This window comes from Aotus nancymaae, unplaced genomic scaffold (genome assembly GCF_030222135.1).
Source record: "Aotus nancymaae isolate 86718 unplaced genomic scaffold, 86718_ANA_hifiasm-v0.15.2.pri h1tg000064l_0, whole genome shotgun sequence".
Taxonomy (NCBI): domain Eukaryota; kingdom Metazoa; phylum Chordata; class Mammalia; order Primates; family Aotidae; genus Aotus; species Aotus nancymaae.
The window spans coordinates 6,985,233-7,010,589 of NW_026988478.1; the positions used below are offsets into that span (position 1 = coordinate 6,985,233).

Sequence of the window (25,357 nt, forward strand, 5' to 3'; positions counted from 1 at the left end):
TATTTAAATGCAGAGGAAAAAGTTAAAAAAGACACAGATCACAGATGATACGTTGAAAATTATGCCTTCTGAATGCTCTAAGAGTTAAGAGAAGAAAACATGATTGTGGATTCCCATGCAAGAGGGTGTTCTTGAGCAAATAGGTTCACTTCCTAATGTGCACAAAAATCAATAGCAATGGCACTGGCTTTTGAGAAAAGAAAAGCTCTGTTGCAAAACCAGTCCGTAAGAAGACAGTAAGTAGTCAAGATCAAATCTGTCTCACAGGTTTGGGATCTGGGCAAGTTTCAAGGAATCAGAGGACAAGGGAAAGGATTTAGGGATGTTGGCTTGGCAGGGTCTGATTGGAGGGCTTCACATTTGACCATTTATGGTAAGGCACACTGAGGCAGATTTTAGCCCCAGATCTTCCAGGCCAATGGACACCTTGCTTCTGAAAGAGTTCTGGTGTTCAGGTTCTGGTCAATCCCAGTCTTGGTTCCGAGGGAAGGAATTACTGGTCCTAGGTATACTTAGAGGCCAAAGCTTTTCGTATTGTGTGTGTCTAGACTATATGACTTGTTTTTGGCTCTGTTACACCTACCAGATAATCCACCATTTTGTTATCAACATAGTAGGCTAAGCTTGGGCGGGTCCCATGGTCACAAAGGGATTGTAGTTACTTATATATATCTTGGGAAGGAACTAACACTATCCCAAGCCAACCCTACAGCAATAATCACTTTCAAAAAAGACTGATCAGGTGTTTTATAAAATAATAATCATGAAAGTAAACACATTTCATTAACTATGTGTTAAGCACCAGTCTAAGTGCTTTAAATAGTTTAACTCCCTGAAAGACAATCGTATGTGGTAGTAATAGTGATATTATCCCCAATTCAGAGAGAAGCAATAGATTCATTAACTTGTCTATGGTCATATAGCAGTAGGTGACAGCACTGGGATTTGAACCCAGTTGCTACTACTAGCCAGCAAACTACTGCCTCTTATTATTATACTATGGGATTTATCTGAATCTGTTTTATGAAAGATAGCTTTTTAATGACAAGTTGATAACCTGCTTTTGCTTTCTTTGTATATTAGCTATAGGCGCTTTTAAAAAATAACAGAAATATTATATAGTCAAACCATCCATCTATCAGTCTATTGTTCGGCGATTTTGCACCGTTACTGTCTTTTACCTTAATTGTATAACATAGTATATATCTTATATACATCTGTAAGTAATGTATAAGATAGAACTAAATTGATGTTTATTGCTATGGATACTTTTTGATAAGTAAAATAGAATCAGAATTTTATTTCATTGATGGGGGACAGTAACCCAAATATTTGATTAAGCTCTGAAGACTGAAATGCATGAATACTGCTGGTTGAAAGCATATCTGCAGCATAGTTTTTACCTTTCTTTTGTTCTTGTTTGAACTTCATCCAATTTGGCCAATTTAGCCTGACAGAAAGTGGCTTTTAGTGAAAAGAATGTAGGTGAAGAAAGAGCAGACAGCTGTGGCAAGAGAGAGCCAGACTTGAGATTGCTTTTGCTTGGGTAGTAAGGTAGAGCAGAGGCCATCCCCAGAGACCCCACACACATCACAAGGTCCCCAGAGACCCCACACACATCACACAGAGGGCATCTGCATGACTGGCTGAGTTGCTGTTTCTTTTGTTTTGATTTCCCCCACTCCCCCACCATGTCCCATCCCCAACAAAGCCATATTCAGTGAGTGCTCTTAAAAAAATTACAGCCTCATTAGTTTACAAAGACAATTAGGAGCAAACAGACAAGTACTTGGTAACTTCTCATCTTTAAATAGACCAGACCCAGAGAGATGAATTATTTGGAACATGCTGATGGAACAACAATAATAATAGCAGCTACCATTTATTGAGAATATGTTATATGCCAGGCCCTGGTCTAAGCATTACTTCCTTTATTCTTCAAGGCAACCTCATGAGGTAGGGGATATCACAACTCTATTTACAAACTATAACAACTGGTTCAGAGATTGTCAGTAACTCATGAGGGCCACAGAGTTGATAAGGATTCAAGTCAGGACTTGAACTGGCTAGGTTCCGAGAAGAGTAATGTGTGACTCTCTTAGGACATTGTTTATCAAAGGTAGGTAAGAATGCCTGTTTTTGTTTGTTTTATTTATTTTTGTGTCTGATGCTTGGAAAATTTCCTTCTCTTTGAATTTGGCAATGTCACACTCGTAGTTCACCTTAGATGCGTTTTTACCTCTCTATTTGGTGGCTCTTGTTGGGAATGGCAAACTCTCATTGAAGTCACTGTTGGTGATAGTTGACTAAATGTAGCAGGGGCTGGAAAAACAGAGTTGGCTGCTTAATGAGTGGTGGTGAAAGCAGGGCAGAAGAACCCACATGTGGAACTGGAAACCCTGTCCCTCACTGTGGCAGTTATGGAAACAGTGCTCCTAACAGACTCAAAGCATTTGGGTAATTTTGCAGGATGCGAATTTTTAAACAATATTTTTCCTGCCTATTTTGCATGATGCTAATTTAAAAAATCATATCTTTAAGATTTCCCAAAATACCATTCTGAGATTTTCTTAGTCCCAATTAAGATATCACATGGCATTAACGGATTTTTTTTTTTTTTAAGACTACGTTTTGAAGGTGCTTAGGTTTTAAAATGTACAATATTTTCTGCTCTCCATCCTTCTCTCATTTCCCCTCTTGGCATTTTGGGATCCAGCAGGCACCCTCTTGACATCAGACCCAGAATATGTATATTAGTGACAGCTGCCAAGGGAATAAACTGGACGCAACAGATGTGGCGACAGCCGGAGTGGACTCAGTTCATTTTGAATTGTTTTTCAAGTGAGGCTCTGCCAGACAGCTCAGAGACCTCATCATGTGTTTTTGTTTTTGTTATTGAGGTTGTTAGTTAAAAGGCTAAAGGTACATTTGTACATGAATAAAGAAGTCTTAGAAAAATTTCAAAAATGTAATATTTTCATCTGAAGACCTACATTTAAAAGAGAGGGCTTCCTAGCATGCCTAGTTTCCAAGACATATGTAACTGTCTATGTTGACTGCATCTCTAGTTATTGACGATGGCAAAGCTTTCCTAAATTTCCCTGAAAAGAAAGTCAACAAATCTTTTAAATCCTCAGCCTCCTGACCACTTCAGCTGCAACTTTGGGGACCAAGCCTGAGCTTGGTTTCCATTTAATCCATCTGGGGCTTAGCCTACCCATCTGGATTTCAAAAGGCTCCCCAGGTAGCTCTATTATATAACCAATGTTGAGAACCACTGATCTGGAAAGATTTCCTCAAGGCAATCATGATGCCCTAAACCCTTCTGACAGGTTTATCATTAGTTGGGGCTAAGCAAAAACCTACGGAGAAAGAGATTGGATCCACAACTGTCATCATCATTTCCTATCAGTGTGACTTTGTTTAACCTCTGTGCTTTGGTGTCCTACTTTTAAAATTATAATAATAGCACCTATCTGTGGGGTTGCTGTTAAAACTAAATGAGATCATTCATGGAAAGTATCTAGCACAGAACCTGGTGTTCAGTAAGTGCTCAATAAAGATTGGCTTTCTGATGTGCCTCTCCTTGTCATTCTGTTGAGGCCAACCACATTTGTGAACACCTCTGTGTACACACAGACATATATATTTATATTTAATATTTATGTTGACTTCTTCCTAGGAAATCGGTTATGATCTAGATAAAATGGAAATGCTTGGGCCGGGCGCGGTGGCTCACGCCTGTAATCCCAGCACTTTGGGAGGCCGAGGCGGGTGGATCACGAGGTCAAGAGATCGAGACCATCCTGGTCAACATGGTGAAACCCCGTCTCTACTAAAAATACAAAAAATTAGCTGGGCATGGTGGCGCGTGCCTGTAATCCCAGCTACTCAGGAGGCTGAGGCGGGAGAATTGCCTGAACCCAGTAGGTGGATGTTGTGGTGAGCAGAGATTGCGCCACTGCACTCCAGCCTGGGTAACAAGAGCGAAACTCCATCTCAAAAAAAAAAAAAAAAAAGGAAATGCTTAATAAATACTTGTTGACTTGAAATGGATAATGAGGCTGATGTCCACTCTCCAGTGGGAAATGCTATGGCTGGAGGGACATTAACATAGAGAGAAGAAGAATATTATCTAGTCTTTACCTCACAGTTTCCTTTACATGTGTTTCTTTCTGGGCAACAAAAAAATTCTACAATATCCCTTCAGAATGAAGAAAAACAGTACTTTTTGGCATCACACAATACCCTCCAGTTTTGGCCTTCAGATGCATTTTATGTGGAGTAGATGGGCACCTTACTTGTATTGGTTTGACACATTTGGGTTTCATATCAGATTTCAATTGACAAAAATCATTTTTCTGTTAGAGAATTTTGATGATCATTTCTAGTCTACCTTTCTCTATAGATGGGGAAACTGAGGCCCTAGCAAGTTAAGTCATCTGCCAAGTTATCCCTGCAAGAAAGTGACTGAACTGGGTGGTGTCCTAGGCTCTCCTGGTCTCCCCTCTGGCCTTCCAGTCTTTCCTGGATAGTCTATGGTGGTGTTTATCTGACTTTAATGCAGGTAAGCTTCACTTGGGGATCTTGTTAAAATGCACATTCTGATTCAGTAGGTCTGGGCCAGATCTGAGTCTTCGTTTCTTACATGCTCTCAGTTGTCAGAATAAAACAGCCCTTTAAGTGTTAACAGTGACTTTCTAGTACGTGGCTTAGGTGCTATGCAGACTTAAGATTCACCTCCTACTGGCACGTTTTCAATCTCCTGCCTTTACTAACATGGATGCTTTTATTTGCAATAAGTCTCCTCTTCTTTCCACTGATCAGAACCCCATGATTCAGCCAAGGCTTCCCTCACTATCTCAGTGCCACTCATCTTCTCTCAATTCTTACAAATTAACATTTAATTAATGTTCTTGATGTTTTCATTATTTTGTATGTGTTAACTTCTTTATAACTAGATCATAAGCCCCTTTAGATGAGAATTATAGCCTGACTTTTTATATGTGTAAATGGTTAATAAATATGTATAGGCTAAGAAAATCTGCCCATGTCAGTTTGAGTGATGCACAGTGAATTGCTGACTTCCTTATTTGTGAGTGTATCCTAAAATAAACACCACTGTCTTTACTGTCATCAACACTGCTTTATTATTATCACCTCTCCTTCCTCAGGTAGTCCTCTGGGTCTCTGCACAATGATGATTTTCTGTAGAATTTCTAAAACACCATTTGCTTTACTCAGTTGGTTGTAGTCAGTTGTTGCTTAGCAATAATAATGACATGTTGAGAATCATCTGATGGGCTTTGAACACCCTGAGCAGAGGCTAGCCAAGGGCAGCTGGTTGTTTAATTGTGGCCTCCAGTCATCACCAGGAGAGTGTAGTGCCAATGAGAGAAGAAAAGTGCTGTAACTGCCACAAAATGTATTTAAATCACATTTTTTGATACAAATTCACATTTAAAAAAATTAAGTAGTAATAAAATCCTTAATATTCAGACCATTTTCATGGCCTTGAAACAATAGACATACAGACCTGGCCTGAAAAAACATATCCTCCCCAAGAGCCTGTGAGATTATTTGACTGTGTGCGTGGCTCCTGCCTTCCAGAATTCTCTGTGGGTGATGGTTGGGGACGACCGTGGCACTGATGGCTGCATAAGCACCTGAGGAATGGCTGTTTGAAAAAGGTCATTTTAAAACAGTCGTTTGTGAATCATTGGAGTTTATGTTAGTGGCCACCTTTTTATATGACTCAGAATATATTAATTATGTTCCTATGCCTGGAGCCTTTCATGTCGAGTTTAAGTCTACAGTGGATCACAAGTGCCAAGTTATAAAATCCTGAAAATAAGGGTTTCTCTTAGAAACCTTGGAACTGTATGCTAGCAATTAGAAATACTGACTAATGCTCTGGATGACCTCATCATCTCTCTTTTTTTTTCAAGTTCCACAGCTTTATGGTCATGTTGCAATTAGTGATGTAGTCATAGAATGTGTATAGAATGTTGCCACTACTGATGACTGTTTCTATTGCCATCCCCACAAAATTGTTGTTACTTCATAGAACATTAAGGCCCTCAAGTTTCCTAGGTTTAGGACTGAACAACTCCAGGAATCTGAAAGGTAATACAAATAAAGAGAATGATGGACATAATCCCAAAGAGAGAGAAAGGAGTTGGGAATGGGAGATGCATATTCTAATAATTCATAATCACCACATGAAATATACAACACAGAGATAAGTTCATGTCTCTGTAAGATTAAACAGTTCTTGGGAGGCTCATGTATTAGGAAGGATGTTGGAAAGACTATGGCCAGGGACATTTCATTTTTGTCAATTTTGGTGCTTGATATTTTAAAGAAGTATCCTAATTAGATGTAGTTAATTCATACTTAAGTTGACTTTGTATGAAGTCAACTTTGAAGATTCTTTTCTGTGGTTCTCTGGCTTCCATTGATTTTAGAACAAATAATCAAACATTTTAAATAACATCTGAGTACTTGTCCATTAGCAGGTAGGGTTCTTGAACTTTGAAAATGAGTTGTGAAGAGTGACAGACTATATGTCGGTAAAAAATCCCCAAATGAATTGAAGTTTGTTTGTTTCAACTATGAGCTCCACTTGGCTAGAAAATGGTATTTACTGTTACTGCCATGGTCACACTTGCTACCCTTTTTACTGTACTCTTTTCTGGAATGTCAAGGCCCTAGAGTGCTGGCATGTTGGTGTATATGGACAGAGCAGAGTTAGGAATCGGAGGACACTGAAGGAAAAATGGAAAAACTCCAGCAAGGAAGAGGGAGATTATGCTTAAAAAAACACACCAGCCTCTCCCTACCCATTACAACTAGAGCCACTGCTTTAAAATGTTACCTTTATTATGCCATCTCCTTGCTCAAAAACTATGAAGGCTTCCCCATGCCTATAGGATTAAGTCTGAACACAGCATTTGATCCTTCAAGACTTGCCGCAGCCAGTCTTCCTCTATAATTCAAAACACACCCGCCCCATTTTCTCTATACCTAAGGTTCTTTATCTCTACCCTTATAACTTTCCTTCCCTATGACATTGTTGTCTCAGATCTGCTTTATTCACTTTTATATCAATTAAAGCATCAATGTCTGCATTTTTTGTCCCTCCCAGGAGAAATCACCTATGCCCCACTCCCTCCTTTGAGCCAAGATGAACACAACCACTTCCCTTGCTTAATCTTGACAAGGCAGCAGCTGCAGCCCTAGTTTAGTCAGAGCTGCAAGTTAAACTGTTTGTCCTAGATCAGGCAGGTGGTATGCCAGAGATAAGTCCAAACCATGCTGTGCCTTCAAGCCGTAGACTTTTCCTTTTCCAGAGCGTTGATCTGTGTTTTGCACATAGGCTTCTGTCTTGATTTCTTTCCTTATCACCCCCAGTAAATCAGCTGGTGGCCCAGAATCACCATACTTTTCATCTGCATTAACCTACCGCTCGCCTGCTTGCACTCACACAGCTGCTACACCCTCCTCACCACACATTTAAGCTCATAAACTTGTTTTGCCCTTATAAGCATCAAGACCTGTCTAACTCTGTCCAAACTGGACACCATGCCTTGCATTGCTCAGCTTCTTTTGTGGCTGCATTCTGATCCTAGATAAGTATCTTTGCAAGCTGCCGAACTATTCCTGGATTCCAGAGTTTCATTTCCCAAGCATATTCATGTGCTTTCCACCTGCATAGTGTTTAGCAGAAGGCAAAACTGTTGCTTCCCTAAGAAAGTTTTAAATTCAGATTTCCCTGGAGACATAATAGGCAGCATGCCCTGAAAACGTCCTGTGTGTCTATGACTTAGTGCACTGACTCCAAAAGAGTTCCTGAAGGGTGAAATCATTAGCATATTTTATAACATTCAAAGATCATTGACAATGAGGGAATGTATATAATCTGTCACAATGTGTTGTTAATAGTGTTGAAAATTATAAGAGAAAAAATAGTTATTGATCACACTCAAGATGAGTCAATATAGAAACTCTAAGTATTCTGAAATTCAGAAAATTCCACCTGAATTTGGTGTCTACTTAAATGATATACATGTCTCAGAAAAGAATATTATTTCTGCTTCATGTTTTCAAGAGGAAGAACTAACGGCATTATGTACCTCAGATGATGATGATGATTGTTTTTTGAGACAGAGTCTCATTCTGTCTCCCAGGCTGGAGTGCAGTGGCCTGATCTCTGCTCACTGCAACCTCCGCCTCCTGGGTACAGGCGATTCTTCTGCCTTAGTCTCCTGAGTAGCTGGGATTACAGGTACCTGTCACCACGCCTGGCTAATTTTTTGTATTTTTAGTAGAGATGGGGTTTCACCATGTTAACCAGGATGGTCTTGATCTCCTAACCTCATGATCTGCTCACCTTGGCCTCCCAAAGTGCTGGGATTACAGGTGTGAGCCACAACGCCTGGCAAGATTATTTTTATTTATTTACATCATTTGTTATTAAAATTACATTTTTTTTTTTTGAGAAGGAGTTTTGCTCTTTTGCCCAGGCTGGTGTGCAATGGTGCAATCTCAGCTCACTGCAACCTCTGCCTCCTGGGTTCAAGCAAATCTCCTGCCTCAGGCTCCCAAGTTGCTGGAATTACAGGCATGTGCCACCACGCCCGGCTAATTTTTGTATTTTTAGTAGAGATAGTGAAGTAGGAAAATGGCAGCAAACAAACCTCTCAAACACCGAACTGGGAAGGAAATGATTTATTTGGCTGGGAGCTGCAGCAGGCCTGAAATGCCCTAATAGCCGAGCTCCCCAAAGAGAAAATCCTGTCCCCTTTTAAAGGCTCACAATCTTAGACGTTACATGTGAAAAGGTCTCGATCCATGGAGTAGGCATGGGGTACGTGACTTAGGTGGGGATCTGATTGTGTTAAGCGAAAACAATGCTTTCTGGAAAGATTCTTCCATACCATGCCTGCGATCTATAGGAGTGCGATTAAGGGTGGTGCCCGGATCTGCCAGCCTTTACTTCTCCTGTTGAAGTGCAATGTAGAAGTCTAGGGGGAAGGGCTCTTAGAAGCTTAAGATGATTAAGGGTCTCCTTCCTCATAGGGTTTCGCCGTGTTGGCCAGGCTGGTCTTGAACTCCTGACCTCAGGTGATCCACCCACCTTGGCCTCCCAAAGTGCTGGGATTACAGGCGTGAGTCACTGTGCCCAGCTATAATTATAATTAAAAGGTGTTTTTTGGAAGATGTAAGAATAAAAATGATTAGTCAAAAAAGCAAAACATTTGCTATTATCATATCCCCCAATCGTAATGATTATCATTCTTTTCTCTTTTGGTCTCCCTTTTACATCACCATACATATCATTTCTTACCAAAATTAGCTTCTTCTTTACATATTTTTGTACCTAGCTCTTTTAATCAGCAAAAATCTATGAACATATTTTCATACTAATAAACATGTATTCCTATTATCTCCTGTAATGACCACATGCAGTTCCTTGTATTGATTACCTGTAGTACCACTGGTCTCCTATGACTAGATATCATAGGGACTTATCTTTTTGCTATTTTTAAAATGCTGCAAAAATATCCTTTGGTCTACATCTTTGAGATTTAGTTTTTTGTTTTGTTTTGCTTTGTTTTTACTGTAAATATGCAGAAGTAGATGATGACTGCTACAAAGAATATGTAGTTTTCAGCTTTTAGATATTTATCACCACATTGCTCTCAAGGAAGTTTGCTTCATGTTATCTTCCCTCTGGCAGTGGCAAGCGGCTCTTTTCTGGAGACCCAGTTGTAGTTCTTTTGATTGACAGGGCTCTTTTAAATCTCTGTCAAGCTGACAGGCAAAAAATATTGTGTATTGTTTTATTTTGTTTATCCAATTTATTCATTCATTTAACAGGTATTTATTGAGTACCTGTTATGTACCAGGAACTCTTCAAGGGGTGAAGGGAAAGTATGAAACAAGACAGAAAGGTTCCTTTCTTCTGTGAGGATGTAATTCTAGTGGGAGAACCAACAAGCAAACAAACAGAAGAATCTTAGGCAGGGAGACGTGCTAAGTTGAGAACTGGGGCAGCCAGTGCCTGGGGAGCTACATTGGAACCGTGATTGTGAAACTGATTCAAAGTGGTAACATTTACAGTGAAACCTGAACGACAACAAGTAGCCAGGTGTGCAGTGATTCTCCAGCAAGGAGTTCCAGGTATTGAGAACAGCTGGCATAATAGTTTGAAAGAGTATTTATAGCAGCACTATTCTCAATAGCCAGGTTAACGTTAGGGTTAACGTCCATCAGCAGTTGAATGGATAAACAAAATGTGGTATATCCATGATATGGAATATTATTCAGCCTTAAAAACAAATGAAGGACTGATACATGATATGACATGGATGAACCTTGAAAACATTAGGTTAAGTGAAAGAAGCCAGTCACAAAAGGCTACATATTGTATGATTCCTTTTATATGAACTATCCCTAATAGATTAGTCCATAGAGACAGAAAGGAGATTAATCATTGCAAGGGGCTGAGGTGGTGGTGGAGAATGACTGCATAATATTAATGGAGTTTTCTTCAGGTGTAATGAAAATGTTTTGAAAACAGATAAGGGTGATTGTTGAGGACATTGCGAATGTACTAAATGCCACTGAATTGTATACTTTAAAATGGTTAGTTGTATGTTATGTGAATATTACTTCAATTTTTAAAAATGTGCTAAGGTGAGTATAAACTTGCTCGTGAGAACAGAAGGGCTGGAGTTAGGTACACATGAGAATGAAAGGAAGGCAGATGAGAGTTTTCTGTGCCTCTCCCCGGAGCAGAAATCTTTTGCTTCTACCCTTTTCCCAGTAACAGTGGCTCTTTTCCTATATCCTGAGGGAAAGATGGCTTCCCACCTCCTCCCCAGTGATAAGATTTGTCTTATTTCTGTCCCTCTAGGCAAGTAATGAGTGTATGCCTGGGGCCTGGGGCAGGAGAGTTTGCTGCCCTCTGCTGGCAGCTACAGCATCTGCTTCATAGGAGAGAAAGGTTGGGGAAATAGGCGGTGTTTTTTCCTCTCCCCAGCAGATGTAGATCACCTCCAGCAGGCTACATCATCAGGCTAAGTTTGTGGGGTAGAGGTGGGAGATTCTCTTTTGCCTTCTTTGTCCTGCCTCCACATTATCTTGTGGGAAAGCAAAGGAGCCAGGGAGCCCACACATCCTATGAGTCTGCAGTTCCTGGCTATTCTATACTGACACTCTAGTCCATGCTTGGCCTTAATGAATTTCTTAAAATTTTAGTTGATTTTTCCTTACTTGCTTGTATGCTGGCTACTTCTTATTCTCATGCTCTGTCAAAGATGAAATAATTTATCTTCTCTGTGCTTGGAAGGGTTTATCTGTCTTTGGAATTTAGTTCACTTATTGCCTAGATTGCTCAGCTCCAGAGATATTATGATTTTGTAGGTCATCTTTTTTATACTGTTAAGTTGGGAGTGATATTAACTTAATATAAAAAAGTGGAAGTGGAAGTATGTGTGTGTATATACATATATATAGTTAGTTTGTGCATAGTCAAATCGATCAGTATTTTTCCTTTAAGGTTTCTGTATATTTTCACATTTTTAGGAAAGAAAAAAATATCTTCACTAAATATTATGTAAATATTTGCCTATATGTTTTTAAAGGTTCCATAGTTTTTCTTTTTTAAAAAATGTATTTATATTCTTAATCTATCTGGAAATTATTCTAGGATAAAATTTAAAGTAGATATCTTTACTCCCCAAAATGAATAAACAGTTTTCAAATATAATGTATTAAATAACCTAACCTTTTTTTTCTTTTTTTTTTAAGACAGAGTCTCCCTGTTGTTGCCTGGGCTGGAGTGCAATGGCACAATCTTTGCTCACCTCAACCTCCGCCTCCTGGGTTCCAGCAATTCTCCTGCCTCAGCCTCCCAAGTAGTAGAGATTACAGGTGCCCAATACCATGCATGGCTAATTTTTGTATTTTTTAGTAGAGACGAGGTTTCACCATGTTGGCCAGGCTGGTCTCAAACTCCTGACCTCAGGTGATCCACCTTCCTCGGCCTCTCAAAGTGCTGGGATTACAGGGGTGAGCCACCACGCCCGGCAACCCATCCTTTTGTATTTGAATTGATACCTTGATCATATGCTTATTTTTGATCTATTTATAGATTTTCTACTCCAATTCATTGATCCAATCCACTGTTTTTCCACAGTGCCGCTAAGTTTTACTTACTATAGTTTTATAATATGCTTTAACCAAAAGGATAATTTCTCTCTCATTATTTATCTCTAATGAAAAAAAGATCTGGGTTATTGTTGTTGTTTTTTTCTTCTAGTTGATCATCAGGATCATTTTTCAAGTTCTTCAGGAGATCTCATTGAAACTTTCATTGGGATTATGTTAAATATTAGAGTAGTTCTTTGTCAGCATTTTCAACTTCTTGAGGGATTATTATTATATTTAGGATTCTAATTCTTCTTGGGTTAAATATGATAATTTATACTTTCTAAAACATCATACATTATCAAGGTTTTCAGATATAGTAAAATATATTCATACTTTATAAAATATTTTCTATAGGATTTTAAAATCTATAGTTCTCTGGATATATTTAAAAATCTTTTTTTGAGTTTTAGTTTTTTTGCATACATGGTAGCTGTATATATTTAAGGGGCACATGAAATATTTTGGTACAGACATGCACAGTGTGATAATAACATCATGAAAAATAAGGTATCCATCCCCTTAAGCATTCATCCTTTGTTTCAAACAATCCAAATATACTCTTTTAGTTATTTTGAAATGTATAAATTATTATTGACCATAATCCTGTTGTGCTATCTGGTTATGTTTCATTTTTGATAAGTCTTTGCAGAATTTATTTTTTTCAGTGTGCATTTTGCAAACATCCAGCTCTGAGGTTTAGCCATTCTCCTGTTGCTTTCCTGAGCCTCATCTTTCTCAGCTGCTAAGTTGAAGACGGTAGTATTGACTCCACAGAATTGTCTTAAGGTTTTAATGAGACAATAAAAATAAACATTTTGGCATAGTGTTGGTCACATAGTTAGGATTCAAGAAATAGTAATGATCATTGGATTCTTCTTTTAAACATATTCATTGTCCTCTTCCTCTTCTTCAGGTTAATTTTACAACTCTTATTCAAAAGTCTTGAATTTCATAGTAATTTAAAGCTTTTTTCTTCTGAGTGTAGGCTTTCCCATAACCTATAAATTTAACTTTGAGAGATAACTTTAATGTTATCCTAAAATTTACCCCATCCTAAAATTATAGGATATGGGTAAGCGTACACTCAGGAAAAAAAAAAAAAAAAAAAAAGAGCTTTAATAGGCACGGTGGCCTGGAAACTAATCCCAACACTTCAGGAGGCCAAGGGGGATAGATAACCTGAGGTCAGGAGTTTGAGACTATCCTGACCAACATGGAAAAACCCTGTCTCTACTAAAAATATAAATTTAGCCAGGCGTGGTTGTGCATGCCTGTAATCCCAGCTATTTGGGAGGCTGAGGCAGGGGAATTGCTTGAACCCAGGAGGCGGAGGTTGCAGTGAGCCAAGATTGCACCACTGTTCTCTAGCCTGGGCAACAAGAGCAAAACTTTGTCTTAAAATAAATAAATAAATGAATAAATAATAAAAAATAAAAAAATAAGTTTCTGAACTGACTATAATTAAAGGATTGATTTTCTTTGTGGGTCCACAATCATTTAAAATAATGGTTTTGAGAGATTTGTGTTTTGTCCTAATTTTCAAATTCATTTACTATTTTTTATTGAGAAATATGACCTATTCTATTTTTACTACGAAGCATTTATTGAGGTATTATTTTGTAATGCCTCAAGATTAATGGAAAGAATCTTTATTCCCTGTTTGAATAGTACCAAGAGTCATATATCTGACAGTAACAAATGATTAACTATAAAATTTAACTTTCTTATGCTCTAAAGCTAAGGAAAAGAGTTTTAAATTCTGATAGCTGAGAGAGCAATTAAGTTTGGCTGAGGTGAGGTATGGAAAACTATTTTAAAAATAAAGGTTTCACAGAGGAGATTTGGGTAAGAGCAAGGCTTCAACTTGTAAATGAAATAGGAAAAGGTGGAAAAGGGCAAAAACAATATTAACATTTTTTTTCCAAAGGATATAACAAGCTTTTCTCTACATAAATGAATCTTTTTATCAGCTTAGGAAAAATTTCTTCTATTATATCTGTCAGTATTGATTTTTGTTGCACTTGTTCTATTATGTTTTTTGGGAACCTAAATTGTTCATGTTTAATTTTGTTTCTCTTTTCTATCTATAAACTTTGTCATTGTGTTCTTCTGAATTTTGGGAAACCTCCTTGAGATTTTCCTCTCTGTCTCTCATTTGATTTTTCACATAGTCTTTCCCTTTGTTGACTCCAAAATAAATTTTATTGTTTTTATTTTAAGCCATTAATTCTCTAGTCAGGTATTCTTTTTTCATTTATGTGTCCTATCTCTTACAAGTTCCTCTTCAGCTTTATTATGATGATAATTTTTGCATTATCCTGAACATGCAATTTCCTGGAACTTTCTTCTCCATATTACAGATCATTTTTCAAAGGCACCTTTTTCCTCTGAATTTTCAAAATGTTATTTTTTCTCTCTTGGTCTCTACTATTTTTGAGTGGGCCCAGTACTTTATTTTATACCTCTTTACACTTTAATAAAATATAGATTTGATTATCTGTCAACGCACAGCATGTATGACGTTCTCCTAAATTTATTAAATATACAACGCGGGGGCATGTTGATGAGCTTCACTTCTGGTCCAATCCCTACACGCACGTGGGGAACCTGTGTATCACTAAAGTATAACCTCTACAGCCTGCTACTGCCCACCCCACAATTGAGTATATACAGTAGAAACTCTTTTCGCTAGTCTCAGAACAACCAATTCGTACCTCAATTTCTTTTATTTATTTATTTATTTATTTTTGGAGACGGAGTTTCGCTCGTTACCCAGGCTGAGTGCAATGGCGTGATCTAGGCTCACTGCAACCTCCGCCCCCCAGGCTCAGGTAATTCTCCTGCCTCAGCCTCCTGAGTAGCTGGGATTACAGGCACGCGCCACCATGCCCAGCTAATTTTTTGTATTTTTAGTAGAGACGGGGTTTCACCATGTTGACCATGATGGTCTCGATCTCTGGACCTCGTGATCCGCCCACCTCGGCCTCCCAAAGTGCTGGGATTACAGGCGTGAGCCACCAAGCCCGGCCCTCAATTTCTTTTCTAAAACATAATACAGTATTTCTCATGCTACTCTGAATATTCATGGATAATAGGCCACTCCCTAGTATGTCTGTATAATTCTCATTATACTTACTTTGCTTGTTCCCAAACCTGTTAATTCCAGTTGCCTGTTTTAAGAATTATGTGATTTAATTGAATATTATGTAAATGGATGAATACATTTGGAATTCAGAAAATATCATCTGTGAAATACATATTTAGAAAAGTAATTTTCTAATAAATAATGCTGTCAAAATAGATGTGAGCAAGAAATTGGTGAAAGATTGAAACATGTAAAAATCTATAAAGATTTTATACTTCCATTGTTTCACAGAATATTGAGTTTTCAGTATTTTTTAAAGAACTAAAATTTGAAATTATAGATAATACATTACTCCAAGAAAGATGATAGGAAACTCTAATCAGTGGGCTCATTATCAAATGAAAGACCTTGAACGAAATATTTGTGAATTACTTTGTTTTACATATTTAAGTTGAAATACTTAGAATATATGTTTCACTTTTCTGGTTTCCTGCTTTAACCAAGGAACAGACCAGAGTTTATCAAATGCATGAGTTCTGCAGATAATAGCTGTTTCTTGTCTAGGATCTTTTGGTTCTTTCCTCTGTGTAGCGCTTTACTTGTGGGGATACACTTACAAGATTGCAAATCACTGTCACGAATATGCCACTCTATTCTCTAACCTTTGTTTTTGGGAGCGACTAAAATTTAAGAAAGATCATTTGACATGTGGTAAAAAAGTTTAGATTCAAAATAATAAATGCATATGCACGTGCATGCTCACTCACACTCACACACAAACACACATACACAGCCACACACACATGCATGAAGTCTTCTTGTAAATATTATTTTACCCAGCTCTATTTTTGTACGGAAAATGAAACATATGACCCAGATTTCCTGGGGAAGAAAGTTTTGGAATTAAAGTACACGTGATATGCAAAATAAATGAACTGAAACAAACTGCAATGCAGTGGGAGTTCTGCTTTCATGCTGTAAACTCATTTGTGAAAATAATAGATGCTCTATCTACATGGATGACCTATATGGCCTCTCATTAACTTGGTTTGATTAGACAGCTAAACTATTTAGTAGAGTCTGAAGAAGATTCTCAATATAATTGGGAGCCCAAAGTGGATAAACCAACACTAAACAGTAAGAATCTAAATTCATTATTCATGTAACTTTTGATGCATAAAACCACAGAAGAAATCAGAATTATATCTGGGCATCTTTGTGCTGTGATAACAACCACTTATCTGTGTACACAGATAAATTGCTAGAACACTGGATAGTGCAATGTATTTAATAATAATGTGGAAGAAGTTGCTCATAAGAGCTGATTATATCTGTTGATTTTTCTGGTTATTTTTAGAACCCACTTAATAAGTGTTTATTGTTAAAGAACAATAGGAATAAAATCAATCATATATGTATGCTTTCAAATGCTTATCTGTTTTAATTATTGGAGCCAACTCGAATTGCATCTTCTCTTTGGCAAATGACAGTTGAATTCATTGTAGAGGATACTGACATCTTTGACTTGTTAAAAATGATGACAATGGGCCTGTTTTCAGTTTGTCTCTGTTGGTTGCCATAGTTTCCTAGGATACAATGACTCCCAGTTTCCATGGGCACACCACTGGCTAGGGCCGAAATGTTCTGTCATGATGCAAGGGCAAATCTGGGAGCATCCTCTGTTTAAAATTGCATTTTTGAAAATTTCAAGATGGAAGCATTAATGAAAATAAAATAACAGCAAAGACTCCTTTTGTGCAAACAAGGTACAATAATAAAGAATGGTGATTGTAGGCAAATAGTCGTAACAATGAAATTCATCAACAAGGCAGATGGAAAGGGAAAGAGATAAAGAAGGAAGGGGGACACAGAGGAGAATCCGGAGCTAAGGGAAGAAGCCACGGATGCTGTTAAATTATTTGTATCATATGAATGAAACAGAATTATTCAAAAATGGCTTAGTTAGAGGCCATTTGTTTAACAATAAAAGCACTTACTTTATTCTTTCATTTTATATTGACTCTAGCTTTTGGCACCTTTTTACCTCTTTGTTTGTCTGTAGCTCAATTAAAAGTAAACTGTCTCTTAGCTGAAGAATTCCTAATCCTGAAAGCTGTTTCCCTCAGTGAAGCCCAGGTCTTTTCCACAAATTCTGATGCTAACATTTTTTGTTTTATGTGTGGATCTCCTTTGCCTCTTCTTGCCGTCTGTTCTCCAATTTTTGTATGCCTTTCCTTTGAGTTTGCTTTCTGTGCTCAACAACCTACTTTCTCATAATCTTCATCTCAGCTGGTTTTTAAAAAACATTACTGCTTTGTCAATGTGCTTGGTTCCCAGTTTATAGTTTTACACTTTTTGGGTCCTCTTTGCTGCGTGATAATGAGTTGCTTTTACCAAGGTGTTTTTGCTTTTTTGGGAGGCTGACTATTTAATGTGTATATTGCCTGCTGCCACTGAAGTTCATTAAGAAATACCTAGTTTATTCATTACTAGCATTCATTTATATTGCTTCATTGTAGGGGAGGAGATATATTTTTTCTGAACCCATCCAGATGTATGAATGAGTCCTTACAACAAAAGACAAATCAACAAAAGGAAAGCATGACATTTATTTATAATAAGTTTTACATGACATAGGAGCCTTCATAAGGAAATGAAGACCAGAAGAAATGAAAGAACCCATGTATTTTTTATACTAGCTTTGATGAATAAGTAGATGAAATAGAGAAGTATGATTGGATTTAGAAGTATGATTTAATGGTAATAAACCAGGAAGAATTTAGTAAGAAGTGTTTGTTCAGATTCTTCTTTGTGATCCTGTTATATCTTCTGAGATAAGGATGTTACTTTGCTCTGGGTACAGGGAAGGCACCTCTTAAGGAAGGTTCTGTGAACTGCTTCAGAGTAAGGTCAGAGAATCTTTCCTAGGATTTATGACCTGAATCAGGAGAGAAGGATGAGGGAAGGTGAAAGTGAACATCCTGTTTCTGTTTTCTGAAATGCCAAGGTGCCAAATTTTGGGGTAGTGTGTGCTAAATTGCATCACCATAAAAATTTCTTAGTTTCCAAAAAGTTGAAAAGATCCATTTTTCTTGAAGCTATACCTGAAAATTAAAAAATTCCTCTTTTTAAAAGAAATGTCAAAACAATTACAAGTCTGTTAGTGTCATTTATACTCTGCTGGGCCATGAGCTTGGATTAAAAACATTGACTGTCTTCAAATAATTCAGAATTCTTTTGAAAAGAATGGAAGTAGCTTTAGCTTAGGCTATTAAGTGAAAGAAGTTGATTGAGGAGCTAAACTCAAGTGTACTTGTATATGGGTTGTTCTCAAACTATAGTGTGCATCACAATTACTAGGATGGTAACAGAGATTGCTGTGCCCAATCACAGAATTTCTGGTTCAGTAGGCTTGGAGTGGATCCAACAATTTGTGTTTCTAACAACTTCTCAGGTGAGGCTAATGCTGCTTGTCAGGGGGCTACTCTCTGAGAAAGACTGTTCTGTGTTAGATAGATCACATTAATGTGATCACCAAACAGTTAAGGAAGCTGCTAAAGATGACTAAAAAGCTTTTGGAAACTCTCAGTACCTTAGGTGCTCTCTTTCTCTAGTAAGAAGGGTATTCAGCCTATCCACATTGAAAATGAAGTAGAGAATTGAGGTAATTTTCAGAGTAATGTAACCACCCAAAAGCATGTTAACCTTGTTCTTTTCACATTTTAGATGTTGTTTAGGTTGTTTTCAAGACTATGTTATTAAGATAATTATCTTGTTATGATATTATTTTTGTTATAGTAAGTTGGTTGGCACATCCATTGCTTTTGATTTCCAGAATGAACTTACCATGGATGATTTTCAAATAGTTAGGCAAATCTCTCAGAACATACATAACCCTAAAGTGAAAAAAAATTATTTCACTAACAAATTAAATTCAATAGTTAAAAATAGTCCATAAACAATTATAGCTCATTTCTAGAATAGAAGGGTTATTCATATTAGGAAATCTATTGATAATACAATATATTTTTGGATAAATGAAAACCACCACCAATCATTTAAATATTGCCAAACAAGACTAAAGTGTGATGTTAGAAGTGAGCATAATGTTGGGAGGCCAAGATGGGTGGATCACGAGGTCAGGAGATTGAGACCATCCTGACTAACATGGTGAAACCTCGTCTCTACTAAAAATACAAAAAATAGCCAGGTGTAGTGGTAGGCACCTATAGTCTCAGCTACTCGGGAGGCTGAGGCATGATAATTGCTTGAATGAGGGAGGCAGAGGTTGCAGTGAACCAAGATTGTGCCACTGTCCTCCAGCCTGGGTGACAGAGTGAGACTCCATCTCCAAAAAAAAAAGAAGAAGAAGAAGTGAGCATAGTGGTTATGTCTGGGATAGGTAGTGCCTAAAACAGAGCATCACGGGGATCCCTAGGTGCTGGTAATGTTCTATTTTTTTAATGTGAGTGCTGGTTACATGGTATATTCATTGTCCTGGGAAAATTTATCAAAATGTATACTAACAGTTTGGCACTTCTTTTTATGAATATTTTATTTTTAATTTTTAAAAAAGTTAAAACATGCACAATAAAATGCCACTACAAATGTAAAAAATATATATATATTGCTAAAAAGGTATTTGGCAATATTTGTCATGTATTTCTGATGCCAAAAAATGAGAAAGTAAGAATACTGTAGATGATTAGTTCTTTAACATAAGAAATATACACATTCAATCAATCAATCAATCAATCAATCATCATCTGGCCAATCTAATCTAAAGACATATCTTAAACCAAAGTCAGAAACAAGAGAAGGATACTCACTATTGCTATGATTTTTCACATTTTTATTAAGGTGTAATTGATTTCTTTTATGATTAAATAAACTGCATATATTTAAATTGCACATATTTAAAGTATATAAGTTTTGACATATGTTTACACTTGTGAAACGATTACTATGTATAAAATAATGAACATATTCACACCCCTAAAACATTTTTTGCATCCCTTTGTAATACTTACCACCTGCCCTACATTACCTCTCCTGCGCTGGCCATTGCTAGAAAGAAGAGTACACACTATAGGATTCTACTTATTTACAGTTCTAGAAAATGCAAACTTATCTATAGTAACAGAAACAAGATTGGCAGTTATTGCCATTATTTTTCACCACTGTTCTGGAAACACAGTAGCAAATATTATTAAATATGAGAAAGAAAGAAAGAGCAAAAATGTTTGAAATGAGAAGAAAATAATTATTTGCATGAATATTATTGTTTACATAGACCATCCAAAATAATTTTAAAAATTAGAGGAATTCAGTAAGCTACTAGCTTCTAAAAATCAATCTATAAAAATCAGTATCTTTTCTATATATAAATACTAATTAGATCATATAACAAAGTGTTTCTAATAGCAACTAAAAATTAAAATATTTAGATGCAAATGAACAAAAATTGTTAAGTTCATATGTAGAAAACTGTTTTAAGCCCTATTAAACGTGCCAATTTTGTCTAAATTAATCTATATCTTTATCGAATCCTCATGAAAATAACAGTTTATTTTGCCTAGAACCTAGAACTTAAAACAATGCTAAAATCCATCTTGAAAAACTGAAAACAAATATTGTGGACAAATACAGGCTATTAAGTAGTGAAAATGGCTGTTCACAGAGAACCAGGTAGTATACTTGTCCCCAAGGTCCACCCCTTCCTGGCTCTTAGGCAAATCACATCAACTGAGTTTCAGGCTTCCTCGCCTCTGAAGTGGGCGTGTAACACCCATGCTGCCTTACAAGATTCATATGCGCTATCTGTCAAGTGTGATACAAACATGTACGAAGAGACTTTACAAATTGTGATGTTCAATTCACATGTAAAGAGTTAGTGCTGATATTCTTTTAATGTCAGTAGAATGGATGATCTAGAGATGTGTATAGAATATGGATATGTAGGATTAGGCATTAAAGTTTTGCCTCAAGCATATTCTAGTCCTGTATTCTGTTAGTTATTTTACAGAAAGGGAACTAGCAGCTACTTAATAAAAAACCAGAAAGTACAGTGTCCTTGGAGAAGTTAGAAATCTGAGTTCTGAAAGCTCAAATGAAAGCCTCCCTGGCAGCAAGATTTTCATTCACAAATTGCCTCTACACCAAAGGAAAATCCAGGCATAGATCCAGAGAGAAATAAAACTCTATTAGAATTCAGTTACTGTTTATTTTGTTTAACTTTTTAACCCTCTGCTATTTAATTCCAGTTTTAATTACAGTGGAGGCAACACAAAAGTGAAATAAATTGGCTTTAAAAAATTCTGCATATATACATACTTGTCTATTACAAAAAAGTTAGCAAGAAAGATATAAAGACACTAATTACCTTTTTGTTGTACTTGTCACACTGTGTTTAGTTTTCTCTTTTGCAATGACCTTTTGTTCAATAGCTCTAGAAAACTAGGTGATCCAGTCCACTTTAACATCCCTGACATCTTATGAGCAAATCATAAGCAATATTTTGGGTGACTGCTGGGGTAATTACAAATTTAGTGATAATATATGCAAATCTCATGTGAAGGAAATTATAGGTCACTGTTGTTTGTATCATGTCATTTCTGTGGTGATAAAAGAAATTGCTGTTAATTACCAGATTATTACCATCCTTAATTTTGATAATTCTAGGCTATCAAAACAATGTTTTGAATCACAAATCATACTATTTAATTTTTCCAACAAGATGGCAGCACAGGGTTCCTCAATCATAATTCTAGCAAGTACCTGAGAGCGTGTGTGCATGTGCATTTGATAAATTCATAGCTATTACGGAGTAAACAAGGATTATTCATGAGTCTTGGGAAGATGAGCAGTTTCCTTTTCACTGGCCAACATACATATTTCATTCCTTGAAAGCTTCACTTCTGAATTATTCTGCATAAATATTGCTCTTCTTATAAGCTTCCCTGTCCCCTGGAGAGAAGTGAAATGGAAAGCCAATGAGAGAGAGCATATTGGATAATGTAACAAATTCTCAAAAGTTAAAACCTTATGGTGCAACCCACATGGATGCTGGTGTTTCCCCAGTTATTTTCTCACTGAATGTTGGACAGTAACATTGAAACTACCCTAGGAAGTGGATCAGACTGCATTCAGCCTCCAGCCAGCATTAAAACACCTATGCTTGGAAGGCTTTATTGCTATTGAGGGCCCTGGAATGACATGAATCCTTGCTGTTGTGCCACCATTTGGTTGTAAAAATGAAATTCTATGTTCACCATTTTAAGTGAAAAGGTAATATAAATTATAGTTGGCTCTCTGTATCCAGAGGTTTTGTATCCTCAGAGTCAACCAATCTTGGGTGAATACAAACAAAACAATAAATATAATATAGCAATAAAAATAAAAAACTTAAAAAACAATACATTATAACAACTATTTATAAAGCATTTACTGTTTTATGTATTAGAAGTAATCTAGATATATATTTTTTATTTTATTTGTTTCTTTTTCAGAGATAGGCTCTTGTTCTGTCACCCAGGCTGGAATGCAGTGGTGAGCTCAAAACCCTGGGCTTGAGTGATCCTCCTGCCTTAGACTTCCAAGTTGCTGGGACTATAGATGCATGCCACCATGCCTGGTTATTTTATTTTTTCATTTATTTTATTTTTTGTAGAGACAAGGTCTTGTTATGTTGCCCAGGCTGGTCTCAAAACCCTGGCCTCAAGAATCTTCCCACCTCAGCTTCCCAGAATGTTGGAATTACAGGCGTGAGACATAATGACCAGCCTAAACATGATTTAAAGTATACTGGAGGATGTACATGGGTTGTTTGCAAATACATATGGATGTGTAGGATTAGGCATTAAAGTTTTGCCTCTAGCATATGCTAGGTCTGAACTTTGTTAGTTATTCTAGAGCAAGGGAGATAGAACAACTTTAAAAAAAAAAGGAAAGTAGTGTCATTGGAGAAATTAGAAATCTCACTTTAGTATCTTCAGGGGTCTTCGAGTGAATCTTCCAGAATACCCTGGGACAACTGTATATACCACTGACAGCTTTATTTGGCTGGATATGGTTAGCAAGGTAATTATATTTGTGGCATTTAAGTTCATGTCTTTTCTTGTTTGAATATAATGATTGAAATAATTTTTAGTGTTTAGTGTTTATGGGAGAAATTCTCACTTATTCAAGACTCAGTAACTGAGATTCAATTGCTCTGTTCGTGACTAAGTTGAAATGAAAGAAAAAAACACTACAAAACTCTTGTAGAATAATACATGTGAAAATAAAAGCCACCTGATTAAGTATAGCTAACTGTACTTGCAATGCCACTCATCAAAAAGGCATTTTATTGCTTACAGAAGCTACATTTCAGTCTAATACTAATTTATCAAACTTGAAAACTTTCTCAAATCCATAAAGACAACCCAATGGGCTATAAACTCAACAAGTTTTCAAAACTCATAGTTATTTACTTCTTATTACAAAGGGACTCAAGTTGTTCAGGGAAAGAGTTAACTTCAGTATTGTTTATAAATAATGTGACAAATGCCTGTCTGCCTTTCTTTGTATTCCAAGGGCAGGAAGAGAACCTTCACATATTGAAAGTGTCTTCTTGCTCGCTTACCTGTTTTCTCACCCATGCTTCCTTAGTGTGTGTTTTTGAATTTTATCTATTTCTTACTTTATAGGAAACTGCCACACCCCTACAACACTTTAGATAAAAAATTTTTGAAAGAAATGTGAATCTTTGGATTCAAATCTTTTTAGATAAAAGTTTCCATGGGTTCATTCATGATTTATATATATATATATATATATATATATATATATATATATATGTATATATATATATATATATTTTTTTGCTGGTCTTAGTTTTTAATCGTGGAAGGGCCTCACACACGCAACTCGCACATACACGCACACACTCAGGCGTCAGATCTTGTTGAAACCTGCAGTGTTGAAACCTGCGGTGTCGACACTCTGCACGTGCTCCGTGGTGGTCTCCTCCTCCTCCTCCAGCAAGTCTATCCCCACCTTGTCGTGCTCCACCACACACTGAATCTGCAGCTTCCGGATACCGTAGCCCACAGGCACCACCTTGGAGGCACCCCCAGACCAGCCTGTCCAGCTGGATGGAGTGCACACAAGTCTCCAGCAAGGCCATGTCCATCTTATGGTCCCAAGGCTTGACGTCCAGCAGGATGGAGGACTTGGCCACCAGCGCGGGCTTCTCGGCCCCCTTCTCTGTGTACTGCCGCAGCCACTCCTCCCGCAGCTGCGCTGCGTCTTTGTCCTCCTCCTCATTGTCGCTGCCAAATAGGTCAATGTCATTGTCTCCGTCATCCTCTGCTGGTGTGGCTTGCTTCTTGGCTGGGAGGTACCACTTGGTGCACAGGAGAAACGTGCCGGGTCTGCGGGGCTGTGGCCCAGTGGCCGGGCGAGCTCTTCTCCAGCACGTTCAGCCGGGCCTCCAGCTTGCAGACGGTCTGCTGCAGCTCCTGCACCACGCAGCGCAGGCTCCGGGTCTCCACTTCCAGCCTGGCGATCCGGACGACGAACTGGCTGTGGTCTTCGCAGGGCCGCTGGGGGCCTGAGCTTCCGGTCAGGGATTTCTGGATGGTCTCTCCGGCTCTCGCGATATCACAGAGGATCACCCTGGCGCCATTCTCCTGGCGGGAGGCACCAGCCACGGGTCAGTTAATTTGTTCGTAGAATCTCCTTTCTGCATCGTCATATTTAAACATGTCGAACCAGATCTTCAAATGTACTACTAGGAAGTTTGTAGCCATTTTTCCTCACGCCAGCCAGGGACTCGGCGACCAGGGAGGAGGAATCGGTGGACGCGAGATTCCTCAGGAAAGGTAGCGAAAATTTTCTTATCTAAATTTTAAGTAGGGGTGTTGCCCTTCCCAATCCATGACTACTGGAGAAAAATTTTCGAGAGTCCCTCCTTTCTCCTCAAACAGAAATTGCAGTTGTTGATTCTGACTAAATTTTTTGAAAATTTTGCTTCTTTGTGCCAATGCAGTTTTTATAAAAATGACTTAAAAT

At 37.5% G+C, this 25,357-nt stretch overlaps 1 pseudogene; it reads right to left on the reverse strand.

Moving 5' to 3' along the window:
* Positions 1-24,238: 24,238 nt before the first annotated feature.
* Positions 24,239-25,095, reverse strand: LOC105715875 (elongation factor 1-delta-like; annotated as a pseudogene).
* Between the last annotated feature and the right edge of the window lie 262 nt (positions 25,096-25,357).